The sequence below is a fragment of the Rhinolophus sinicus genome, chromosome 3 (genome assembly GCF_057876585.1).
Source record: "Rhinolophus sinicus isolate RSI-liver-muscle chromosome 3, RSI-T2T, whole genome shotgun sequence".
Classification (NCBI taxonomy): Eukaryota; Metazoa; Chordata; class Mammalia; order Chiroptera; family Rhinolophidae; genus Rhinolophus; species Rhinolophus sinicus.
Window position 1 is genome coordinate 187,791,267 of NC_142503.1, and position 12,067 is coordinate 187,803,333.

At 37.6% G+C, this 12,067-nt stretch overlaps 1 long non-coding RNA gene across 1 annotated transcript in view; it reads left to right on the forward strand.

The window, feature by feature from the left end:
* The window catches only part of LOC141570517 (uncharacterized), an 861,799-nt gene that overhangs the window by 785,997 nt on the left and 63,735 nt on the right, over positions 1 to 12,067 (forward strand). Inside the window, exon 10 of the long non-coding RNA XR_012494572.2 lies at positions 4,268 to 4,338. This is a non-coding gene — a long non-coding RNA (uncharacterized LOC141570517). The remainder of the gene's footprint in view (positions 1 to 4,267; positions 4,339 to 12,067) is intronic.

Below are 12,067 nucleotides of genomic sequence, written 5' to 3' on the forward strand. Positions count from 1 at the left end.
CCACATTTTTCTGGCTCCAGAGCTTGGCTTGTCCTATGCGGATCACAACCACTGCAGCTGACCCAGCACATAATTCATCACTGTAAAAGGAGGTGGTGAACCCACAGGAATGGGGAGTAAGCTCCCCTATGCATTCCAAGCATTAACAGCTTTTGCTTTCTGTGTCTCCTCTCAGACTTTAAGCCCTTTCTCTATTTTACTCATGTAAGACTCCATTTCCTGAACCTAATCTTATAGATGTCTGCATTCACCTGTGACAAGACTGTATAAGTATTGCAAGGTCATGTTATCAGCGGTCAAAGCATAAGCTGACAGGTTGAAAAATCAGAGTGGGCTCTCACACAATGTATAGGTAATTGCACCTTTACTGTGGACCCTTCGCAATTGTCCAACACAAGGACATCCAAACCAAAGAAACACTGGGTAAAAAGTATTTACAGCTTATTAGACTGTGGTAATATGTCCTTAAACTACAAGTGGAATGCAATGTCTGCTTCTGTACACACCAATGTCATGCATTTGGAGGCACAAGATCGTGTTCCCCAACCTGGGTTTGGCAGAATTCTATAGGTTCTCAAACTAAATGAGAAAATCTTCTACGTAGTTATTCTCCCTATTATAAAAAGTCAAATAGTCATGAATATAGAATACATAAAAAAATATAGGTGACCAGACCACCATATGAAATTTATTCCCACTAATACTTTAAGACCTGCAAATTAAAATAAACTAGAAAATACGATTTTTTTTTTTTTGGTTTTGCTCCCCCATAAAAGGCATTAAAATATTTACTATTGAGGAGATAGCAAAATGGGCACATCTCACTCACTCTCAAAATTTATCCCACTAAATAGTAACAGATCTGCATACATGTTGATTTCCCCAGACAGTTCTATATAATCACAAACATATGTAACAGAAATGTTCACAATAAAAACAAGTATAAACAAAAGTTATGTAATTGATCATTTTTGAGTAAGAAACAGTTGATTAGATTAAACAGGACGTAAAATAGAAGTGTTCTTGAAATGTTCAGAAGTGTGTTCAGAAGGAATCAGATCATGAATCTAAAATGAAAAGCCGAAAGCAATCCAAGAGAAGGTTAAAATGATGAGCACCAACAAAATAACCTTTTCCTCTGTGTAAATTCTGCCTTCTGCCCCATCTGCTCTGATGAAACGGGCTAATATTTCCTTTGTTACTCTCTATACTGCGGACCTCTATCCTAGCTCCAGAAATAATCAATCATATATTTGTATGTCTAGATCTCTAAATTTAGTAGGGTCTTCAAAGACTGGATCAAATGTATCTCTGTCTTATCGAATTCTTAGCAGAAGTGTATCCCAACTTGTCTAGTCAAAGGAACCTCTGAGTGGCTTCTTAAAAATGCGTATTCATAGCTGGTGCGGACTACACTGAATTTGTGGGAAGGTGTCCAGGGATACCACTGTATTTTACTAAGCATCCCAGGTAATTCTTATGTTCCCGTTAACTGGGAAAGTAGTATCATAGTATATAAGACGTATAGACATTTAATGAAATATTATGCAATGTAAATTTGAGACAAATATGTCCATTATAGGAGAATTGATCTTTAAGTGACTCAGCTTCTGTTGACATGACATCAAGATGGATCACCTTTTAAGTAAATTGTATTTTGTCCACCTGCCTTCGGGAGCAGTCATTTGGTGGAAGAGGGCTACCCTGATATTCTGCCCACCTGAGGCAGGGTTCTGGGTCTATTCTCTCAGGGAACAGTGATGGTATGCTTCAGCAGCTTTTTGGTGGGTGGGTAACTACAAGTTATATTCCTCTCCTGTTCACAAATTTTTGTCAAATGGAGTGAGTACAAAAACTGATAGCAGCTTCTGAAGTAGCATTTTGGATGGGAACGATGCTGCACTCTTGACAGTTTGGTACCATTCACAACCGATAGTAGAAGAGACATCATGTGTGTTCGTGATGGCAAGTCTGCGTCTGATTATTTAAGCTCCTCCAAGGAGTGAGCTAACCCACTCTGCTCCCTAACAGGAGTAGCTCAAATCCTATCTATCGCTCTTCATTTTCAGACTATTCAATGCGTTTGACTTTGCAACACCTTATTGTGGTGCCTAATCTTTGTAAAATAATTTTATTACGAAGTACTTTTTATTTTACAAATTCTCCTACTTTATAATATTTCAGACTAATACAACTCCTTGGCACCTTTGTAAACCAAGGATGAAAAATAACACATCAAGAAGTTAAGTGGCTTTCCAAGACCACATGCCTATGAAGTGTCCGTAGCGTGGAGGACAGGATTTAATCCTCTCTCTAAACAGCTTCTGGCTCTTTGCTGAAATAACCTGAACAGTTGGAGAGGGAACAGAATCCTTTCTTAGTCATTGTGGGAAGAACTCCCCTGTATAATTCCCCATATGTTATTCTGTATAAAGACTACAGCAAGTTAAAACGTGTAGATTTTTAAACATTAATCTCGATTAATTTCTCAGTTGAGGCACTGGGAAATAGAGACTCAGGTTAAGTGTGAGACTATTGAGGGACAAGAAAATTAACTGATTTGATATAAAGTCAGGAAGATATTTAACTAAAGAATCAGTTCTTTGACTCATGATGTCTAATAAACAGTCTCATGTTTTGTTTTGCTTGCTTGTTTCCTACTACATCAGGGTGACTTCATATTTCTTATGCATCATATGACTAAACTTTTTCTTAGCTTTTTCTCCTGTTAAATTTTATAGATCCATCCATATTGTCACAAACGGTCCTATTTCATCTTTCCTTACTGCCGAATAGTATCCCATTGTGTATATATACCACAACTTCTTTACCCATTCATCTATCAAAGGACAGTTTGGTTGTTTCCATGTTTTGGCCACCATAAATAAAGCTGCAATGAACATTGAAGCACAGTTGTCTTTATGTATAAGTGTTTACAGATTTTTGGGGTAGATACCCAGGAGAGGGATTGTTGGGTCATATGGTAATTGAAAAAAAAAACCAAAACAAACAAACAAAAAAAACACTAATTTCTTCAAAAAATCCTTTTTTTCTATCCACTTTATTATTCAATATTTAAAGTACTATTCTGTTATTATTTTACTTGAGTGATTAATATTACATATCAGAGACCAGTGACTATAAAATTATGTTTCAATTGTTCTTTCTTACTAAAAGTTCAGCATTAGATAATTGCTTATGTAAGTATATTTTAATTTGCCAATTGATAATTGACTATCTCCAGTACTTAAGATCATGAATTCCAAGGGGCATTCTTCACAGCAGAATTGTATACTCTTTTAGCCAAGAATACCACAAGTGCATTAGAAAAAGAATGCCTTTTCCAAGTACATATTCCTGTAATTGTTGTCACTTCCACCACTCTGTTCATCTCATGATTAAATCAAGTACGGATCCTGCTTCTCAACCCTCTCTGATGCCATGCATCATTCTGTAGGAAAATATTTATAAGTGAGATTAAATCAAATATTTGCACACACCCTAATCATTATGGGTGATTAATTTTCTTTTCTAGACTCCATTAAGGACTTTCACTGATATTCTTACCAGAGGCTGAGGTCTCTAATTTATTTCCCACCCCCTCTTCTTAATACCCCCCTTTTAATGGTCCGGGGTCGTGCTGGGATGCTCATTAGTTTCCTGCTAGCTGTTCTGCCAAGCAGCCTCTGAGGCCTCAGCATCACCTCAGAAATCATTAACGTAACTGGCGCTGCAATCTTCACCTGCCAAGCATAGAGTAATCATTTAGAGACTGAAACCTGCTCCTCCATAAATGAGCATTTGCGGGGAGAGAGAATGAGGGAGGGAAAGCTCATGTGTTGCAGTCATTTTCTTTGAACAAATGAAATTTCAATAACTGAGATGAGAAGCCCGATGTTTGCAAGCATCCTGGTCATGTTCGGTGATCAGAGATGGTTGAGGGTGGAGGCAGTGTGATTTACTTTGGGCTAAAGAAGTAGACACAATGATACATGGAGGCCCAAAGGATGTCTAATCGCATTTGTGATTTTCTGGAATGGCTTTTCCCCTCCACTGTGTTCTCACATGGTGGTAGCATCTATCTGCAGATATGTACTGAGGACTTGACGACGCTGTTCTTAGCAAGGATATGGAAAGCCGTCAACGTTCAATCAAAGAAGAATGCTGACACATTTATTTATATGTGGTTTATGGGTTTTACGGTTAAAGATACAATTGCTGGCATTGTTCCTATGGCATCACTCACAATTTTGTCTTCTGTGCTCAGGAGAGGAAGCTCCATATTAGGACTGCGGACCCTAAAATACAGTTCTACGAGAAAACAGCAACAACAGAAAGGTAAGCCAACACAGGGCTACTGCCTTATTGAATGCATAGAAAATGTAACTCTTGCATGAAAAAAATTGTAAACGCTATAGATGTTTCTGTGGACAAGAGCTCTGCCTCAGCCCCCACCCCACAAACATCAGGAGCATTTTATCTGTCTGTGTATTTGGTTACCATTGGGCCTGGTTTAGTTCTGCTGCCCATGGCAGCATTTGGGGAGCCTGGTGTGATGGGTCTAAGGGACTCTGAGTGTGTCAGAGGCCAGGATGGAGACAGTAATGCATAGTTGTTAAAAAGATGGACTATGGCATCCCATAACCAAAGCTGAGGATTTAGTCACTGACTGTGTGATCTTAGGCATCTTGCCTTAACCTCTTCAGACCTGGGTTTCTTTATTCATAAAATTCAGTTAATAACTGTTTCAATAAACAGTTATTATAATGGTTGAATGCTGTTGATTCATGTAGAATACTTAGCACCAGAACTTAGCACATATTAAGCAATCGATAAATAGTAACTGGAGCCGTCTAATTTGCTAGGCCCAATGGGAAGGAAAATATGGAGTCTCTTGTCCAAAATACAGGGTGAAATAGGGTACTTAAAGTACTAAAATTAAAAAAAAAAAGTTTTTCTTTGTTTCTTGGGTCTCTGCACTAACATGTCATATTGCTTATTTGCTATTTAGTGTCATGCTCTCTCGGTCACAGGGACACTCACCCAGCAAGTGCAAAAGCTCCTTGATGCCCAAAGGTGTACCCCATGACTCAGTAGTGTAGCATCAACTCACAACCCTCCAGGATTCGCCCTTCTGCCAGCTGACACATCAAATCTCTTCCCAGTGGTCTGCTGTCCCAATGCATAGCAGGCCTGTGAACCTCAAGAGATGGCAATTTCTGCATTGGGATGAGCATGGGGGTTGCCAGGAGGCTTGTCCTTGTTAAGTCACCTGTTGAACACAGCATGGCTCTGCCAGCCTGGGGCAGAGAAGGCAGCCCCCATGCCCTGGCCAGAAACACAGTCTGGGGTACACACCTTTCCTTGACCCTCATCTCATCCCACCCAGCTCCCTGCCAAGGATGAAGGGCAGGGGCAGTAACTGGGCAGAAGTTGAGAAGGGGAGGCTGGCTGTTTCCCAGGGTCCCATGGGGGCAGGCAGCTGACAGCTGGCAGCTGAGGACACAGCCTGGAGAGGCACGCTCCCTTGTCTCCAGAACTTCACTTACAAGGCACCATTCAGAGATAAAATTGTGAAGTATTGTAAGACTTCAGTGCAGAGCATGAAATACCAAGTGTGGAGTCCTGAGAGCAGGGTCGTGTGCACTGATCACAGACCTATGACACTGGGTATAACCTATGATTACCATGCCAACCACCAGCTGCTGGCCCTGCTTTACCTATAAGGACACAGATAAGTTTGGGGAAGGCATGTCCTGTTCAGGTTATTGAAGCCTCATCACTAAAATGAAGCGTTAGACAGTGTCTAAGTTCTGATATTTTTCTAAGCTTTTTTTCTTTGTTAAATTATTTTATTTTTCCTAGTTTTATTGAGATATAATTGATATGTAACCTTGTGTAAATCTAAAGTGTACGTGATGATTTGATATACACATATGTTGTGAAATGATTACCACCATAAGCTTAATTACCATAGCCGTCATCTCACATAGTTACTGTTTTTGGTGTGTGGTGAGAGAAGATCGAATCTCTTAGCAAATTTCAAGTGTACAATACAGTATTATTAACTATAGCCTTCATGTTGCACATTAGATCCCTAGAACTTATTCATCTTATAATTGAAAGTTTGCATTCTTTGAATGACATTCCCCACACCCCGCAACCCTCTGCCCCTGGTGTGTACCCCAGACTGTGTTTCCAGCCAGGACGTGGGGGCTGCCATCTCTGCCCCAGGCTGGCAGACCCATGTTCTATTCAACAGGTGACTTAACAAGGACAAGCCTTGTTGAGGGTTGTTATTAGCTATAACTATAGTTATTAACTATAACTATACAGTTATAGTTAATAAGAGTGTATTGTATACTCGCTTTCTATTTCTATTAGTTTGACTTTTGTAGATTCCACATATAAGTGAGATCATACAACATTTGTCTTTCCCTGTATCACTTACTTCACTAAGCATAATACCCTCCAGGTTCATCCATGTTGTTGCAAATTGCAGTATTTTCTTCTTCATTATGACTGAATAATATTACACACACACACACAAACACACACACACACACAAGATTGGACAATTAGGTTCACAAACTCATACTAGAAAAAGTGCTACATATCGCATTGCTGAATATCACTACAGTCACCTTCAAAGTATTCCCCTTGGGGAGATATGCACCAATGCCAGCGCCTATTCTACCTTTCAATGCAATTTTGGAACTCTTTCTGGAATGGCCATCAGAATTGTCGTCATATTATGCTTGATGCTCTGAATGTCATCAAAGGTCTTCCTTTCAATATTTCTTTTATTTTTGGGTAAAGAAAGAAGTCATGGGGGACGAGATCAGGTGAGTAGGCAGGGTGTTCCAATACAGTCATTTGTTTACTGGCTGAAAACTCCCTCACAGACAGTGTCACGTGAGCTGGTGCATTGTCGTGACACAAAAGCCATGAATTGTTGGTGAATAGTTCAGGTCGTGTAACTTTTCATGCAGCCTTTTCGGCACTTCCAAATAGTAAACTTGGTTATCTGTTTGTCCAGTTGGTATAATTTCATAATGAATATTCCCTCTGATATCAAAAAAGGTTAGCAACAGCGGTGCAACAAGTTTGCGAATATAGTTGTCATATATATATATATATATATATATATATATATATATATATATATATATATATATATATATTCTCATAGTGGCTACACCAGTTTCTATTTCTACCAACAGTCCATGAGGGTTTCCTTTTTTCTGCATTCTCACCAGCATTAACTTATTAATTATCTCTTGTCTTTTGAATAATAGATATCCTAACACTTGTGAGGTGGTTTTTCAATGTGGTTTTGATTTAAGAAGCTTTACTTAAGGACAGAGCCTATCCTGTAATTATTTTCATAAACCTCATAGTATGTTGTGCACAAAGGTATGCAGTAAATACATGCTGATTTATATTCAATTGTAGCTTTTATTTCTATAACAAGATCATAACTTCCTTGAGGGAGAAGCCATATCTTAAAAACCTCTTTCGACAGGCAGCTCTATGCAGTAATAAAACAGTCCCTGGGATTCACGGATATGGGTTTCCATCCTAGGACTATTATCTGACTGCTGTGTTATTTGGAAACAAAAACTCTGAGCTTCTGGGCTCCACATCTGTAAAATACGAATAAAATACCTATTATGTAGAGCTGGTTAGGGATTTCAAAAGTTAATGCATGTTAGGTATTTTATGTCACCAGGTAAGTGTTTCATAAATGGCAGTTCTCTTATTAAAACTTAGCTACTGTTTACAGATTGGTTTCATTGAACCTACAACATTAGCCTTAATATTATTGTCTCAGTGGTTTTGTTTGTATAACTGGCTTGGACACTGTGTTCTTATGCAAATGATGTGGATGGGGCCTGAATAAAGGAACTTAATTATTAAATAAAATATGGTGTCCTTGGAAACCATTTGGGGTTGAGTTCAGTATCAAGTTCTAAAGCCCTTTTCTGTTTTGTTCATTTCAAATGGTGGATATTTCTGAGCCTTCACGTGCAGGTAGGATTGAAAATGATACATCTAATGGTCAACGAGCTGTCTTTCCATGATCATTGATCTGGGTTCTTACTCTCTTCCCACATTCTTTGACCAGTATTTTTTGTTTGTTTGTTTGTTTTGTTTTGATTTGTAAGATATCTTCCCCCTTGCAGGTCACAGAGAGTCATTATCCTATTATCCAAGGAGTTCTTTAAGTCAAAGAAGAGCCAACAGGTGATAAACCACTTTCTTCAACTTCTTTTCTTCTCATCTCTGATCTGATGCTGACTACTTAGTAAAACAGTTATTCCCATAGTGACATACATGACAGCAACAAAATGAACTTGGTCTGTGATGATGGATGGTGAAGCTAGATTATGATTCCCTGTTCTACAGTCAGTGATGTCTATTAAATTCCATTCTGCCTTTCAGGTGCTACGGTATTCAGGCCATCAGAGCAGTAGAAAGAATGTGGAACTTTGTCATAGCCTTATCATGCTTATTGTTTATAGTCTGGCTTTGCTCACAAGAGAATCAGCTTGATAGCACTCTTCTCTGCAATTCAATATTGACTTCTCTCTCAGTCTCATTAGACAGTAAGCTACATGGAAGCGAAGTCCTGTCTATATAGCTAATGATTACATTCTTATTGATCAGTTCAGTTCCTGGGACAGGACATTTAAGAAGGTAGGGATGTAAGAAAGGACGAGGTATGGAAGAGATTTTTATGAAGTTTTGCACTAATCTTTAAAGAGATTCAACTGCGATTTTTATGAAACAGCTGGACTTTGTTTAAACTTTGGAATAAGTTTGAATACTTTCTCTATTTGGTATAATATATGTGGCTTGAGCATATGAAAAAATATGGTACAAAAAGTGATGATACCATGGCTCCCTATGCCATTTACAAATGAATTATAACACAGCCATATGTATAGATAAACTTCGCCATTTTGTACATAATCCAGGTTGGAATGCCATGTTTGGTATATAAAGCACAGGAGACCTCAAAGGAATTTTAGTTTACTGCAGAATACCTACTTGTGAAAAATTAACTATAGCTTAACTCTGTTTTAGTTTTCTCTTCTCCAAGTAACTTGGTAGTTATCAAACAAGTATTGAGCTGGGAGAGATACAAAGAACTGGACTGAGCACAAAGGGTAGAGACAAACTAATAAAAAGAGAGAGATTTGTTTGTAAGGAGCTTTATAGATTATCAGTAAATAATGTTCAATGAAATGATAACATTTTTGTTACTAGGAGAAGAGCAATGCCAGCTAGCCTGGGTTCTTATCTCTCCTTTTGCCTATGCATACACGATGATACAGCATGCGTCTGTACATGTGCCATATAAACTAAACGATTCAACCGGATAGGCTTTAAAATTACTGGGTTTGGGTATGGTTAAGTCACAAGTGACAGGACTTATTCTAAAAGTGAATGAATATCCCTTGAGGATAGGGATATTATTCAATAGTAAGAAAAATGGTGCATTGAATAATGAAATAATTATTTTCTTAAGATCATGACATATGCTGCCAACCTCTGTGGCAGGATCCACTGGATAGCTTTTGCATTCTGCTGAGTCGGCAGGCAGCCTGTGGCAGTGTGGTTATGCTGAGGTTATTCAGTGGGCAATGACATATCTAGTTGTCAGAGATGCAAATACAGGGAATCAGATCAAAACATTGAGACCACAAATTAAGTCCCTCATCTACGCATTTGTGAAGACTGTGAAAAGACTGAATATCTCATATGCTTGCCTTTTTCTGAGGGTGTTTTCTGCTCTTTTTATCCTTTATCCTTTTGTGGGTTTTTTGTTTGTTTGTTTTGTTTTGTTTTGTTTTTGGCTGGAAGGCTTGGCTGGAAGGCAATAAATAGAGCTTCAAAAATTCATCTCTCCCATTTCCCTAGAGTAAAATAGTGGAGATGGCTGATATTCTGTTACTATTAAGCAATTCCCACCTTGGCTAATAGAAGGACATTCCAATTTTGTGAGCATTAAAACAGGAATTGCTATGAAACTATAATGCATTGAGTTGAAATGCTCTGGCAATACCGAATCAGACAACAATATGAAATCTAAAAATAAGGGAGTGTTAATACCTGTACAGTGAGTTGTATATATTAAAATGCTAGTAATATAAAAAGGAATTCTAAAATGTTTAAAAGGAAAATGTGAAAATAACTGTTCCCTTCAATTAGGGATGTGATGAGAAACAAACCTTTTTACCACAAACATTGGTAATTCCTTCCTTCCTTCATTTTTCTCTTCCTTGCATCAGGAAAACCATCATCAAATATTTATCTAATTTCTTTTATGAATCAGTTACTTTATTATGTCCTTCAAGACATGAATATTAATAAATCAATAATCCTCACACTTGAGGATTTCAGAGTCTATGTGCCAGATATCATGAAATCACTGTCAGTTTCTTTATTCTCCAGCATTTTTAGGTTCATGACTGAATTGTTCAAGAGTAAAGTCTTTCCTATAAATTTGCTACCTGTTAATATAATCACCATTGAGTTTGGGGAAGGACCTGGAAAAGTAATTAGATTAGTCTGAGCTGAAGATAAGGGAATGCTTATCTGAGAAGCCTTCTATTAGAAGATGTGTTTATGCCTAGTATAACAACATGAAATTTCCTCAGTCCTTGCTCATCAATTCTGGTCATTAATCCATTTTCAAGGTAGGCAGTGTGTATGATTGGCCAGCACTTCCAGAGATACAACTCCAGCCACTACCAGTGGAGGCTCTTGGTTATCCATCTGATAGGCAGCCTGTGGTCATGAAGCTGCCACAGCACAGCTATTTAACTTATCTCCTAAGGGCCTCAGTTTCCTCACATGTCAAATTGTTATGTTAACATTAATATCTACCTTGCAGATTTATTTTGAAGATTATGTGAGTTAACATTTATAAAATCATTAGAACAGTGTCTGGCATGTGGCAAGCACACACATACGTGTTTGTGTTAAATAGTGTCTACCACACAACAGTCACCTGAATATAATTCAAAACCACTTTATTCTTCTCTGTTGGACTGTATTTTTTCATTAATGGTGAAGTCAATTACTGAATCCAGAGTAAATAAATAAATCTAATTATTTATTGAATTGATAGAAAAATAATGAAGTTATAATTCAGAAAGAAGTTAATGGAATCATGGAAAACAAGCAGCATGAGACTGTAGCTAATAAATCATGTTATACCAACTTTATGATATTGCCAAAATTAATAAGATAATAAATATGAAAAGAACAGTGTTAATATTGCCTGCGATTTTTGCATTTAAGAAAGCATTTTGCCTTTTTAGAAAGCAATTGAGTTTGCTCAAGTATGTTCTAATTTTAACATATTATTTGCAACAAGTGAATAGTTTCTATCTTATTGCTGACTAGTTTGTGTGATACATATAGATATAGAATGAAAGAAAATATATAATACATTGATGAAAATAGTTACACTCTAATGCATTCACATGTCAACAAAACACCAGAACATGAATCTTTTGGGTTCCTTTTGTCTGTACACTCACAAGGTGTGTAAATATGATTATAGCAAAGATCTTTTCTGCATTTAACTGAGCTATATGGTCTATAAGATCCCACTGGTCTCTTAAGTTCCAGCATCTATACCCACTCATTCATCATCAGTTCCATTTCACAGCCCATGGTGAATGCAAATATGATAGTTTGTCCTACATGTGAGGTTTGAGTTCATTAAGGTCATCAAGTCTAAATGACCCAGCAATCCCTCTTCTGGGTATCTACTCAAAAAATTTGAAAATATTTATTCATAAAGCTATATGTACCCCTGTATTCACTGCAACATTATTCACGGTGACCAACATGAAAACAACTAAGTGTCCTTCGATAGATGATTTGATAAAGATGGGGTACATGTATGCAATGGAATATTACTCAGTCATAGAAAAGATGAAATACTGTCATTTGCATCAACATGGATAGATCTTGAGATTATCATGCTAAGCAAAATAAGTCAGATGGAAAAAGGCAAGAACCATATGATTTCACTTATATGTGGGAT